Here is a 14,854-nt window from a genome sequence, read left to right as displayed (position 1 = left end):
ACTATCCCAGCGCTTAGAACAGTGTTTGGCACGTAATAAGCGCTTAACAAGAACTATAATAATGAAGATGATGTTGAGAATAATAAGAATAAGAATGATACTAACAATAACAATGGATGCAGGAGGGGTAGAGGACATAGGGCAGGACAGTGAATGGAACTGTGGGTAGTAGAGTGGGGAGAAGTGAGAGTGGTGGAGCATAGTCGTAGAGAGGGCAGGGAGGGTAGCGAGTGGAATCAGGAGTGGGTCACTGACAAAAAAACAATCACCTCATTGTCATCTCTACAGTTATTCTGGAGGTTCTCCCCGTGCGACGCACGCCAGTATTACAGGACACATGGTCCCCAGTGGGGTAGTCACGTGGGACAGGGCTGCTATCCCACCCAAGGTCCTCAAGGTCTCCAGCGGTGCCGGAACCCAGGGGAGCCAGCTCCGAACAGGACATAATGAGGCCCCTCATCCCAACGTGTGAACCGTCCCCCGGGGGGAGTCCCTGCAGGAGCGGCAGGGTGCTTTTTCGGAAAGGCCCGGCTTCACCGAGAGCACGAAACGCTCCAAGCAGGAAGCAAGAAGAGCCAGGACCCCGCACACGTCCCGCAGATCCTCCTGAGACCGACGTCCGGGAGCTGAGGGAACTGTTGAAGGAAAACAGAGACCAGAGACCTCTCGCTCCAGTCTGACTAGTGAGTCTGGGCCGGGGAGAACACGAATGGGTTGGGGTCTTACAAGAGAGACGGTAACCACAGAGAACTAGAATCTTCTCACGTCTCCATGCTTAAAACCGATCTCTCCCCCGGACATCTCCGTGGATCTCAACCCGCTGGATCTATTGGGTGGGTGGTGGAGATGGACGGGGTTGGATCGGTGAATAACGTTCTGGGTGGCCAATCGATCATATTTCTTGAGCACGTACTTTGTGGAGAGCACCGTTCTAAGTACTCGGTAGAGTAAATTATATGATTGAGAGAAATATTCTCTGCTCGTAAGGAGCTTACAGTATAGAAGGGGAGACAAACATTCATTCATTCATTCATTCAATCGCATTTATTGAGAGCTTACTGTGTGCAGAGCACTGTACTAAGCACTTGGGAAGTACAAGTTGGCAACATATAGAGACGGTCCCTACCCAACAGCGGGTTTACAGTCTAGAAGGGGAAGACTGACAACAAAACAAAACATATTAACAAAATAAAATGAATAGAATAAATATGTACAAGTACAATAAATAAATAAATAGAGTAATAAATATGTACAAACATATATGCATATATACATACATACAGGTGCTGTGGGGAAAGGAAGGAGGTAAAGCGGGGGTATGGGGGAGGGGGGAGAGGAAGGAGGGGGCTCAGTCTGGGAAGACCTCCTGGAGGAGGTGGGTTCTCAGTAGGGCTTTGAAGGGAGGAAGAGAGCTAGCTTGACCGATTTGCGGAGGGAGGGCATTCCTGGCCAGGGGGAGGAAGGGGGCCGGTGGTCGAAGGCGGGACAGGTGAGAACGAGGCACAGTGATGAGATTAGCGGCAGAGGAGCCGAGGTTGCTGGATGGGCTGTAGAAGGAAAGAAGGGAGGTGAGGTAGGTGGGGGCGAGGTGATGGAGAACCTTGAAGCCGAGAGTGAGGAGTTTTTGCCTGATGCGCAGGTTGATTGGTAGCCAGTGGAGATTTTTGAGGAGGGGAGTAACATGGCCAAAGCGTTTCTGCATAAAGATGATCTGGGCAGCAGCGTGAAGTATAGACTGAAGTGGGGAGAGCCAGGAGGATTGGAGATCAGAGAAGGGACTGATACAGTTATCTCGTCGAGATAGGATGAGAGAATGAACCAGCAGGGTAGCAGTTTGGATGGAGAGGAAAGGGAGAATCTTGGCGATGTTGCAGAGGTGAGACCGGCAGGTTTTGGTGACGGATTGGATGTGAGGAGTGAAGGAGAGAGCAGAGTTGAAGATGACACCAAGGTTGTGAGCTTGTGAGACGGGAAAGATGGTAGTGCCGTCAACAGTGATGGGAAAGTCAGGGAGAGAGCAGGGTTTGGGAAGGAATATAAGGAGTTCAGTCTTGGACATATCGAGTTAAAGATGGCGGGGAGACATCCAAATGGAGATGTCTTGAAGGCAGGAGGAGACACGAGCCTGAAGGGAGGGAGAGAGAGCAGGGGCAGAGATGTAGATTTGGGTGCCATCAGCGTATAATTGAAGCCGTGGGAGCGAATGCGTTCACCAAGGGAGTGAGTGTAGATAGAGGTTTCTTGAGGAACCCCTACAGTAAGTGGATGGGAGGGGGAGGAGGAGCCCGCAAAAGGGACTGAGAATGAACGGCCGGAGAGATAAGAGGAGAACCAGGAGAGGACAGAGTCTGTGAATCCAAGGTTGGATAGCGTGTTGAGGAGAAGTGGGTGGTCCACAGTGTCGAAGTCAGCTGCGAGGTCGAAGAGGATTAGAATAGAGTAGCAGCCGTTATATTTGGCAAGCAGGAGGTCAGTGGCGACCTTTGAAAGGGCATTTTCCGTGGAATGTAGGGGATGCAAGCCAGATGGGAGGGGGTCGAGGAAAGAGTTGGCATTGAGGAAGGCGAGGCAGCGGGTGTAGTTGACTCATTCAAGGAGTTTGGAAAGGAATGGTAGGAGGGAGATAAGGCGATAACTAGAAGGGGAGGTGGGGCCAAAAGAGTGTTTTTTTAGGACGGGGAGACGTGGGCATGTTTGAAGGCAGAGGGGAAGGAACCAGTGTAGAGTGAGCGGTTGGAGATGGAAGTTAAGGAGGGGAGGAGGGACGGAGTGAGATATTTCATAAGATGGGAGGGAATGGGGTCAGAAACACAGCTGGCCGGAGTAGCACTTGAGAGGACGGAAGAGATCTCATCTGAGGACATTGTTGGGAAGGATGGGACTGTAGCGGAGAGCATTGAGAGCCGGGGGGTTGGAGAAGGGGGAGTAGTGACTTTGGGGAGCTCAGATCTGATGGATTTAATTTTATTACTGAGATAGGAGGCCAGATGTTTGGGGGTGAGGGAAGGAGGAGGGGTAGGAACAGGGGGCCTGAGAAGGGAGTTAAATGTACGGAAGAGAAGGGGATGATGGGCATGGGTGGTAATAAGGGAGGAGAAATAGTTTTGTCTGGCAAAGAGGGCAGAGTTAAGGCAGGAAACGATAAACATGAGGGGAAAGAGGTTCGCATGGTGTTTAGACTTTCGCCAGCAGCGTTCAGCAGCTCAAGCATAAGAGCGAAGGAGGCAGACAGTGGCAGTGATCCAGGGCTGTGGGTTAGTGGTATGAGAGTGGCGAAAGGAAAGGGGAGCGAGGGAGTCGAGCTGAATAGAGAGGGCAGAATTGAGAGCAGTAATCTGATCATCAAGATTGGGTAGAGAGGAAAGGGAGGCGAGGTGGGGTGCGAGGTGCTCAGAAAGATGGATGAGGTCGCGAGAGCGGAGGTCTCTGTGAAGTAGTAATATAGATTTACAGGGGAGAGGAGTGTGCGTGAGGAGGCAGGTGAGGTTATGATCAGAGAGAGGGATTTCAGAGTTGGTGAGGGTGGTGATAGTGCAGCGGTAGGAGATGATGAGATCGAGGGTGTAACCAAGTTGGTGATTTGGCGAGGTGGGGTGGACCAAGAGGTTGGCAGCGTCAAGGATACATAGAAGGCGGGAGGCAGAGGAGTCACCAGGGATATCCATGTAAATGTTGAAGTCTCCGAAGATCAGAGTGGGCATGGAAAAAGAGAGAAGGAAGGTGAGGAAGGGGTCAAAATCGTTAAAGAAGTTGGAGTTGGGGCCGGGGGGGCGGTAGATGACGGCTACAAGAATCTGGAGGGGGTGGTAGAGGCCAATAATGTGGGCTTCAAAAGAAGGGAAGGAAAGGGAGTGGGGAGGAGGGATAGTGCGAAAGTGAAATTGCGGGGTGAGAAGGAAACCGACACCTACTCCTTTTCCGGTGAGTCTTGGGGAGTGGGAGAAGAAGAGGCCTCCACTGGAGAGAGCCGCAGAAGATACCGTGTCGTCCGGGGACAGCCATTTTTCAGTTAGGGTGAGGAGGAGTAGAGAGCTGGAAAGGAATAGGTCCAGGATGAAAGGGAACTTTCCTATAACGGAGCGGTGGTTCCAGCAGCACCTGTGGAGGGAGGGGAGGGAGGGAGAAGGTTACGAGGGGTGGAGTGGGTTTGGATTGGGCTGAGTTGGCGGGGGCCTGGGCGGGGAGAGTGGGAAGAGGGGTGGCGATGAGAAAGGAGAACTGGGATGGGGTGGGGGCTGGGAGAAGGGGAGGAAGGGGGCTGGGAGGTAGGAGTTGAGGGTTGTCGCTGGTACAGATGGATCCTGGTGAGGGGGTGAGGGGGAGGGGTGGGGGAAAAGGAGGGAAAAAGCTAGGTGGGAGGGGGAAGGGGAAGAGGAGGAATGAGAATGGCAGTTGGGAGCAAGGAAATTGATAGTTCATGGTGAGGTCAGTAAGGTAAATGACAGCACAGCGGGAGGTTAACAATTGAAATGCAGAAGCAATAACACAGAAGCAAAGATATAAGTAGGTGATGGCATCACAGAGGGTAGTTAACAATTAACCTGCTATGGCAATTATAATGAATTATGTATCCATGCAGAAGTGACATGGGATCGAGAGAGCGTTGAAGAAAGGGGCAAATTCAAGTGAAGGGAGACACGGAAGGGAGTAGGAGAAGGGGAAATCGGGACTTAGTCGGGGAAGGCCTCTTGGAGGAGATTAATTAATTACTTAATTAATAATGGCATTTATTAGGTGCTTACTATGTGCAAAGCACTGTTTTAAGCGGTGGGGAAGTTACAACGTGATCAGGGTGTCCCACGTGGGTCTCACAGTCAATCCCCATTTTGCAGATGAGGTAACTGAGGCACAGAGAAGTTAAGCGACTTGCCCAAAGTCACACAGCTGAAAAGTGGTGGAGCCGGGATTTGAACCCATGACCTCTGACTCCAAAGCCCATGCTCTTTCCACTGAGCCATGCTGATTCTCTGAGGAGATATGATTTTAATAAGGCTTTGAAGGTGGGGAAAGTGAGTGTCTGTCAGATATGAAGAGAGAGGACATTCCAGGCAAGAGACAGGACGTGGATGAGAGGTGGTTGGTGGGAGAGATGAGATGGAGGTACGATGAATATGTTGGCATTAGAGGAGTGAAGTGTGTGGGCTGTCTTGTAGTAGGATAATAGCGAGGTAAGATAGGAGGGAGCAACGATGATGGTGAGGAATTTCTGTATGACGCAGATTTGGATGAACAACCGCTGCAGGTTCTTGAGGAGTGGGGAAGCATGGTCAGAGCTGGTAATATCTGCGTTTCGGTAGTGTTTACTAAGCATCTGCTATCTGAAGAGCAGCATACCCAGTTCTGAGCAAGAAAACAATTCATTAGACACGGTCCTTAGAGAGGGTTGTCAGTGACAACTAGATGATGGTTAAGCTCACATGGAAAATACAAGGCTCTCCTACGTCAGATTTGCCATGAAACAGGAGGCTAGATCTGGTGAGAGATCGTTTATTTGGTTGCGGTCAGCACAGCGCTGTGCTCATAAACATATTTGATCGATTGATTGATTTTGGTTTCCTTCTGCCTGAAGGTTGAAGGTTAAGAGGGGCAGCTTCTCATGGTTACCCAGGACACATATTTGGCTCGTCTAAAACCTACCTACTCACTGTATTTTGGTCTCATTTATCCCGCTACTGGCCGCTAGCCCGTACCATTTCATTGGCCTGGAACTCCCTCCATCTTCATATAATAATAATAATCGAATTTGATAGCACTGTTCTAAGCACTGGGGTAGATGCACGTTTGTCAGGTTGGACACAGTTCCTGTTCCACATGGGGCTCATGGGCTTGATGTCCATTTTACGGATGAGAGAACTGAGGCACAGAGAAGGGAAGCGACTTGCACAAGGTCACACAGCAGGCAAGGGGCACAGTCAGGGCTGGAATCCAGGACCTTCTGACTCTCAGGCCCTTGCTCTTTCCACTAGGCCTCAGTGTCTATCTTGATAGACCTTCACTCTCTCCACTTTCAGAGACTTCTTAAAATCAAATCTCCTCCAAGAGGCCTTCCCCGACTGAGCCCTAATTTTCACTACTTTCTCTCCCTTATGCCTTGCCCTTGCACTTGGATTTGCACCGTTTATTCTCCCCACCCTCATCCCCACAGCACTTATGTACATATTTGAAATTTATTTCAATGTATGTCTCCCCCTCTAGCCTGCAAACTCCTCATCTAAAGCAAATATGTCTGGTAATTCTGCAAAATTATACTCTCCCAATCGCAAAGTGCTCAAATAGAATTCATGGACTGATTTGACTGTCACTGTCTGTTGAGTCTCTGAAATAGCTTCCTCCTCATTGTTTTTGTAGGTGGTCTCAGCAATCCTTGGAAAATGGTCAATCTCACGTTGGTGAGGGGATTCCTGCTGCTGGTATTCTCGGAGGTCCGGGAGCTGCAGCTCGTCCACGCTGCACTATTCCTCCTGGTCTACCTGGCCTCCCTGACGGGGAATCTCCCTATCATTGCCATCACCATCCTCGACCGGCACCTCCACACCCCCATGTAGTTCTTCATCAGGAACCTGTTCTTCATCAGGAACCTCGACATCTGCTACATCTCCATCACCGTCCCCAAATCCATCCTCAACTCCCTGACCGACCATAGAGAAATCTCCTTCCTGGGCTATTTTTTGCAGGTCTTCTTCGTGAGTCATTTTGCTGGCACAGAGTTGTCCATGCTCACGGTGATGTCCTACGACTGATACCTGGCCATCTGCAGTGCTCTGTACTACGGGGTCATCATGAACCACAGGACCTTCCTTGAGATGGCAGTCGGGTCCTGTCTTACCGGGGGAATGTTCAGAGTCTTCGTTTCAGCTGCGACATTCTCCCTGCCTTTCTGCAGGTCCCATGTGATCACACAATATTTCTGTGACGTCCCGTCGGTAATAAAACTCTCCTGCTCTAAAACGTACGCTGCCTTCAAAGTGGCTGTAGCCACTGGTGCCTGTTTCAGTGTCTTCTGTTTTGTCTCCATCGTGGTCTCATACGTGCGCATCTTCCGTGCCGTGCTGAGGATGCCGGCCTCCGAGGGCTGGCCAAAGCCGTCTCCACCTGCCTGCCCCATATCGTCGTCGTCACCGTTTTTTCTCCACGGCCGACTTCGCCAACTTAAAACCGACTTCCAGCTCCTCCTATCAGCTGGACCTGCTGGTGTCCGTGTTCTACACCGTGGTGCCCCCCAACCTGAACCCCCTCATCTACAGCCTGAGGAACAGGGACGTGAAGATGGCAATGGGGAGAGTCCGAGTTGGGAGTCTTTTCACCGGAGATAGAAAATCTAACTTCACGCTCTGACCCTGTTATTTCTCTCCCCAAGGACTGACTCTAGACAGACAGATCTGCAAAGATCTGTGGTATTTGTCGTTAGAGACCTTTCCGGGCTGCATGCTGCCTATTATCAATGGCTTTGACTAGTTTGGTAGAAGTGATTTTACCAGTTGTTTTTGTCTGGTATTTAAATCTACCTCCCATGCCTGGGGATGGATCTATACACTTGGATTCACCCCCTTTATTCACCACCAGCAGAGGGTAGAGCATGGGCCTGGGAGTCAGAAATCATTCAATTTATTTATTGAGCGCTTACTGCGTGCAGAGAACTGTACTAAGCGCTTAAGAAAAACCTGGGTTCGAATCCTGACTCTGCCGCTTATCAGCTCTGTGATCCTGGGCAAGTCACTTCAGTTCTCTGGACCTCAGGTCCTTCATCTCTAAAATATGGATGAATACTGTGGGCCCATGTGGGACATGGACTTAGTCCAACATGATTACCTTGTATCTACCCCAGAGGTTAATATAGTGCCAGGTACATAGTAAGAGTTTCACAAATGTCATTAAATAAAATGGAAGTGGTATTTTCAGAAGGGTGTTCACCAAGGGAGTGAGTGTAGGCAGAGAATAGAAGGAGACTAAGAACTGACCCTTGAGAAACCCCTACAGTAAAGGGATGGGAGGGGGAGGAAGAGCCCGCAAAGAAACTGAGAATGAATGGCTGGAGAGATAAGAGGAGAACCAGGAGAGGACGGAGTCTGTGGAGCCAAGGTTGGATAGCATGTTGAGGATAAGGGGGTGATCCACAATATCGACGGCAGCTGAGAGGGCAAGGAGAATTAGGATAGAGTAGGAGACTGAGATTGATACTGGGGCCCTAAAAGGGGCCTAATTATCTTCTATGCACCCCAAGACTTAGTATAATATTTGACACATAGTACGTTCTAAACAAATACCATAATTATTATTATTGCTACTACGTTATGGTTATTATATTATGTATTATATTACCTAAGATTTTTCCATATCATATATTAATAAATCTATTTTTATTATAGTGCTTATACAATACTCTAGGTATCTTACTGATATGTCAATTGTAAATTAAGGTAAAGAAGCAGGTTTGAGCATAGGGTGAGGGATAGAAACAAATTAAACTGGTCTCTAGACCAATAAGTTAAACTGGTCACTAGGCTGAAAGCTTACAGTGGGTAAGCTTACTGCTTACTGTGGGAAGGGAAAAATCTACCAATTCTGTTGCCTTGTTCTTTCCCAAGCGCTTATTACAGTGCTCTGCGCACAGTATGCACTCAATAAATACTATCGACTGATTTAATGTGGGTGGGGAACGTGTCTACCAATTCCGTTGTATTGTATTCTCCCAGCCAATTAGTTCAGTGCTTTGCACACAGTAGGCACTCAGTATATACCACTGAATGATTAATTGTTTGAATGTGGGCAGGGAGCTTCTCTGCTAACCCTGCTGTATTGTAATCTCCCAAGTGCTTAGTACAGTACACTGCACTGTAAATGCTCAATAATTATCACTGATTGATTAATGTTGTCTTCTGGTTAGAGACAGGTTTAAGAATAAGGAAGAAGTCATAATTAAGTGTTGGCCTATGGGAAGCATGAGACCAGTAATGACACATTCCCTGCCCACAAAGATCTTAGACTCTGATCAATCAATCAATGATAGTTATTGAGCCCTGACTAGGTGCAGAACATTTTTCTAAGAACTTGGGGAATACAATAGAGCAGAAATGCTAGGCCTGTTCCCTGCTCACAAACTTACAGTCACAAGGGGGAGACAGACATTAATAAAAATAAAGGAAAGGGGAGATAGACTTAGAAATATTTACAGCAATCTAGAGAGGTGGCTGTGCAATGGAGTAAAACAATATATATGTTTAAGAGGAGTATCAGAAGGTCCATGATGGGTAGAGATGGTGAATGGGTTTGTCTGCCTGAGAGTTAACTGTGAAAAGCTCATTGGAGGAGATGGGCTCTTGTGTGGGAATTGGAACGTGGAAGGATTGTGGTCTGTCAGGAGGAGCATCATGGTGGAGTGGATAAACCACGAGTCGGGGAGTCAGAAGGTCCTAATCCAGGATCTTCTACTTGTCTGCTGTGTGACCTTGGGCAAGTCACTTCACTTCTCTTGGCTGGAGGTTGAGACTATGAGCCCCGCGTGAGACCAACTCGATTTGCTTGTACCCATCCTAGAGCTTAGTACAGTCACTCACACATAGTAAGCGCTTAGCACATACCCTAATCATTATTTGATGGGGTGGGAGTTCTTAGCTGGGGAAACAGACCGAGGGAGGGGAGAGACGTGGGAGTAATGAGAATGAGGCAGAGCTAGAAGACTGGCCAGGGATGAATTAAAATAATATGTTGGGGAATAGAAGGTGAGGCGAATAGATATGAAAGGTAAAGGAGCTATTGAATAGGCATGAAAGGATAGGAAGGGATGTGACTAGTTCATAATAATGATGATAATAATAATAATAATGGTATTTGTTAAGCATGTACTACGTGGTAAGCACTGTATTAAGTGCTGGGATAGATACAAGTTAATCAGGCCCTTCATGGAGCTCCCAGTCTAACTAAGAGGGAGAAGAGGTACTGAATCCCCACTTTGCAAATGTGGGAACTGAGGCCCAGAGAAGTGAAGTGACTTGCCCAACGTCACACAGCAGGTAGGCAGAACAGGGATTAAAAGCCAGATCCACAGATTCCCAGGTCTGAGCTCTTTCCACTAGTCTGCGCTGCTTCTCAAATCATGTGGAATTAAGTGACTACAATCCTTGCAGATATTAGCCAATGGAATAGACACCTAGGAGTCAGGAATAGTTTCTGTGCTGGCCTGAACAGAGGTAGGTAAACTGAGGAAGATGAACACCGTGATTAGCTTGTAGCTATACGAGCGCTGTATGAACTTAATAAATACCATAAAAACCCAAAATCTGAGATTTCCCTCCAACCCAAACTTGTCAGCTGTGTGACTTCGGGCAAGACATTTAACTTCTATGTGCCTCCGTTACCTCATCTGTAAAATGGGGATTAAGACTGTGAGCCCCACGTGGGACAATCTGATTACCTTCTATCCCCCCAACGCTTAAAATAGTGCTTGGCACATAGTAAGGGCTTAACAAATATTATCGTTACTATTATTAGTGGTTGATAATCATATTTTGTGTGCTTAGTGTGTGCAGAGCACTAAACTGAGTGCTGAGGAGAGCAACCTATGAAAGAGAAGGTGGACATATTCCCTGCCCACAAGGACCTCACCGTCTAGGAGGGAAGCAGACATTAATCAGTCAACCGATCGGAGGCATTTATTGAGCACTTACTGTGTGAAGAGCACTGTACTAAATGCTTGGGGGAATACAATATAAAAGAGTTGGTAGAAATGTTTCCTCAAGGAGCTTACAATCTAGTATAACGAACCTTACCTTCAGCATCGATATCCTGAGGGTCTGGGGATGCATTAAGTCTGGAGATGGTCACTGACAGATGGAGGAAAGAAGTGAAATGGCTAAATCCTCTTCGAGAAAGTGGAATTCCAGAGGGTTTTCGAGGGTGGGATATCTTATGTCTCGAGAACTGAAAAGGTTGAATTTCCAATCCAAAGGAATGGTGGGAGCCACAGGTGGGTGGAGGAAGCGTTGAAAATGAGTCACGGTAAGAAGGTTCATTTTGGAGGGTTGGTTGAAGACAGCGGATAATGAGAAGAGTGAGAACAGGTGGATGGCACTGAAGCCAGTGAAATCAATTCAACTACAATCCGTTATTCCTCTAGAGTGTGCACTCGTTGTGGGCAGGGACTGTGACTGTTTATTATTCTATTGTACTCTCCCCAGTATTAGGTGCAGTGCTGTGCACACAGTAAGCGCTTAATAAATATTAATGAATTAGTTCATTTTCCACTTTCCAGGAGCTGCTGCAATCAGGTTCCCTGTGTTAGAAGGGTGTGTGTGTGTGAGTGTGTGTGTGTGTGTGTGTGTGTGTGTGTGTGTGCGCGCGCGCGTGTGTGTGTGTGTGTGTGCATGCAACGTATTGGGTACTGGAAGCAGCGAAGAAGTTCAGGCTGCAGGGAGGGTTGAAGACAAAGGTAGAAAAAGGTCTCCCTCCAGACTGTAAACTCCATGTGGGTAGGGAACATGTGCTGGGGTGGCTGAGGGGGGACAATCTCAGGGATTCCCTTTAAATCGACCAAAATAATGTAAAAATTTGGATCTTTCCTACTCCTTGCTGGATATGAACCTCAAAGATCATTTTGAATTCAATAACTGTCTCCTTTCCATAGAGATTCACTAACAAATGTCTTGTCAGTTTCCTCAGTCTTCCCATCAATGGACTCTAACTTTGGCTCTTCCCTCATCCACTGCAGAAAGTCAATGCTGCTTTCCAAAATGCCCAACGTCTCCACAGTGATGGGATTCCTCCTACTGGGATTCTCGGAGGTCCGGGAGCTGCAGCTGGTCCACGCAGCTCTGTTCCTCCTTGCCTACCTGGCGACCCTGACGGGGAATCTCCTCATCGTCGCCGCCACCACCTTCGACCGGCGCCTCCACACCCCCATGTACTTCTTCCTCAGGTACCTGTCAGTGGCCGATCTCTGCTACAGCTCCGTCACTGTCCCCCAATCCGTTCACAACTCCCTGATGGACTGTAGAGAATCTCATTCCTTTGCTGTGGAGCACAGGTCTGTCTGGTGATTTTCTTTGCAGTTGCAGAATATGTTGTCTTCACGGCGATGTGCTATGACCGCTACGCCACTATCTGCCTCCCTCTGGGCTACGAGGTCATCGTGAACAGAGTGGCCTGTGGGAAGATGGCGGCCACCTCGTGGATCACTGGGGGCCTGTTTGCAGTAATGTGCTCAGCCAGCACATTCTCCATGTCCTTCTGTGAGTCCAACATCGTAAGCAGTTTTTCTGTGACGTCCCCTCCCTGCTGAAGATCTCCGGCTCCAATGACCACGTCGCCGTCGACGTGAGCGTCACCGCTGGGGCAGTGTTAGGCGTCACCTTCTTCATTCTCATCATCGTCTCGTACGTACGCATCTTGCGTGCCATCCTGAGGATGCCGGCCGCCGAGGGCCGGGTCAAAGCCTTCTCCACCTGGCTCATATTGCCGGCATCACTTTTTTCATCTCGACGGTGCCTACATCAAGCAGCCCTCGGACTGCTCCTCGATCTTGGATCTGCTGGTTTCCGTTTTCTACTCTGTGCTGCCCCCGCCCTGAACCCCCTCATCTACAGACTGAGGAACCGGGACATGAAGGCCGCCATGGGTAGGATCCTAAAAGGGTCATTCGCCCAGCCTCTGCTCTGGGACAAAATGTCTCCTTCCTTGTGCAAATCATTTCAACCCACCACTTAACCAAGGTATTGCCCTTGGACCAAGCCAGATACTTAGCTGTCCTACACAGAAAACACAGAAAACGCTGGACGTCGATGAATTGTAAAAGTCTGGGAGGGAGGCGGCTAAAAAGGAAGTAGGACTGACAATCCGTTTTTGGGGAGGCATCATGGCCTAAAGGAAGGGGAGGCCCTGTAGACTGTTAGCTCACTGTCGGCAGGGAATGCGTTTAACAACTCTGGTAAACTGAACTCTCTCAAGTGCTTAGTACTTCTTCAAACAGTAAATCCTGTTTGGGGGCGGTTGTAAGCCCTGCTCTGCCACTTGTCTTCTGGGTGAGCTTGGGTGAGCCATTTAAATTCTCGGTGCCTCAGTGACCTCATCTGTAAAATGGGGATTAAGACTGCGAACCGCACATGGGACAACCCGATTACCTTGTATCTACCCCACTGTGCTTAGAATAGTGCTTGCCACATAGCTAGTGCACAACAAATACCATAATTTTTTTTAAAAAGTTTATCATGGCTTAAAAGAATGGGAATCGCTTTAAGCAATAAGCTCACTGTGGACAGGGAACGTGTTTACCAACTCTGTTATACTGAACTTTTCCAAGTGCTTAGTAAAGTGCTGGGCCCAGAGTAAGTGCTCAATAAATATGTTTGATTGAATGATTGAGTCTCAGGTTCTGATGTCATCTCTGCTACTGGCTTGCTGTGTGACCTAGGGTCAGTGACTTAAAATCCCTAGAATCTCTCTTGCTCTTTAACTCTCAGTCTCTGTGGGACAGGAATTGTGTTTGAGCTGATTTTTTGTTTCTGCTCCAGCACGTGGAAAAATTTAGACACACAACGTCTTAATAAATACAATAAACACCGCTGGCACTTGTCAGCTAAGTGACTTTGGGCAAGTCATTTAACTTCTCTGTGCCTCAGTTACCTCATCTGTAAAATAGGTATTTTATTATCCTTAGGATAATAATGATAATAATAATAGCATTTACCAAGTGCTTACTATGTGCAAAGCATTGTTCTAAGCGCGGGGGAGGTTACAAGGTGACCATGTTGTCCCACGGGGGGCTCATAGTCTTTATCCCCATTTTACAGATGAGGTGACTGAGGTACAGTGAAGTTAAGTGACTTGTCCAAAGTCATGCAGCTTACCTCTGGTGGAGCCGGGATTTGAACCCATGACCTCTGACTCCAAAGCCCGAGCTCTTACCACTGAGCCACGCTGCTTCACAAGGATCTCTTTTTCTCTTACATTCTGAGCCCCTGTGGGACAGAAATCGTTTCTGAACTGATTCCTTTGTTTCTACTCCAGCAAGTGTAACAATTTAGGTACACAACGTCTTAATAAATATGATAATGATATCATTATTAGTAATGACTATGAAAATGTAATGATACGCTCTTTAGAATGATTCTTGGGCTGGGAATGAAAGTTGGAAAATGGAAAGCGGTATGGAAGAAGGGAAGAATGGTTGACTGCAGCTCCATCTGTCTTGTCAAATCCATCGTCTCTCATCAATCCATCTTTCCTTCCTTCCATACATCCATCCATCCTTCCAACCATTCAACTATCAATCCATCCATCCATCCATCTATCCGGAGCACGGGCTTGGGAGTCAGAGGTCGCGGGTTCTAATCCTAGTTCTGCTACTTGTCTGCCGTGTGACCTTGGGCAAGTCTCTTCACTTCTCTGGCTCTCAGTTCCCTCAGCTGTATAATGGGGGTTGAGACTGTGAGCCCATGTGGGACAGGGACTTGTCGGACCCAATTTGGTTTTATACACTCCAGCGCTGAGAAAAGTGCCTGACACATAATAAACGTTCATCACATACCACAATTATTTTTATTGTTATCATTATTATTAAGGATGGGGAGAGGGGCTTTTTACACAGGCCCCGACCGAGACAATTAAGCACCCTGAGACAGGGAAGCACAGGGAAGCAATATAGCCCAGTTGATAGAGCATGGACCTGGGAGTCAGAGGACCTGAATTCTAATGCCGCCTCCACCGCTTGTCAGCCATGTGACCTTGAGCAAGTCATTTCACTTCTTGCCTCAACTATCTTATATGTAAAATGGGAATTAAGACTGGAAGTCCTATGCGGGACTGGAACTGGGTCCAACCTGACTAGCCTGTGGGTACTTCAGTGCTTAGAGCGGTCCCTGGA

Source organism: Tachyglossus aculeatus, chromosome 3 (assembly GCF_015852505.1).
Source record: "Tachyglossus aculeatus isolate mTacAcu1 chromosome 3, mTacAcu1.pri, whole genome shotgun sequence".
NCBI classification, from domain to species: domain Eukaryota; kingdom Metazoa; phylum Chordata; class Mammalia; order Monotremata; family Tachyglossidae; genus Tachyglossus; species Tachyglossus aculeatus.
Note: the sequence above shows the minus strand (reverse complement) of the source record.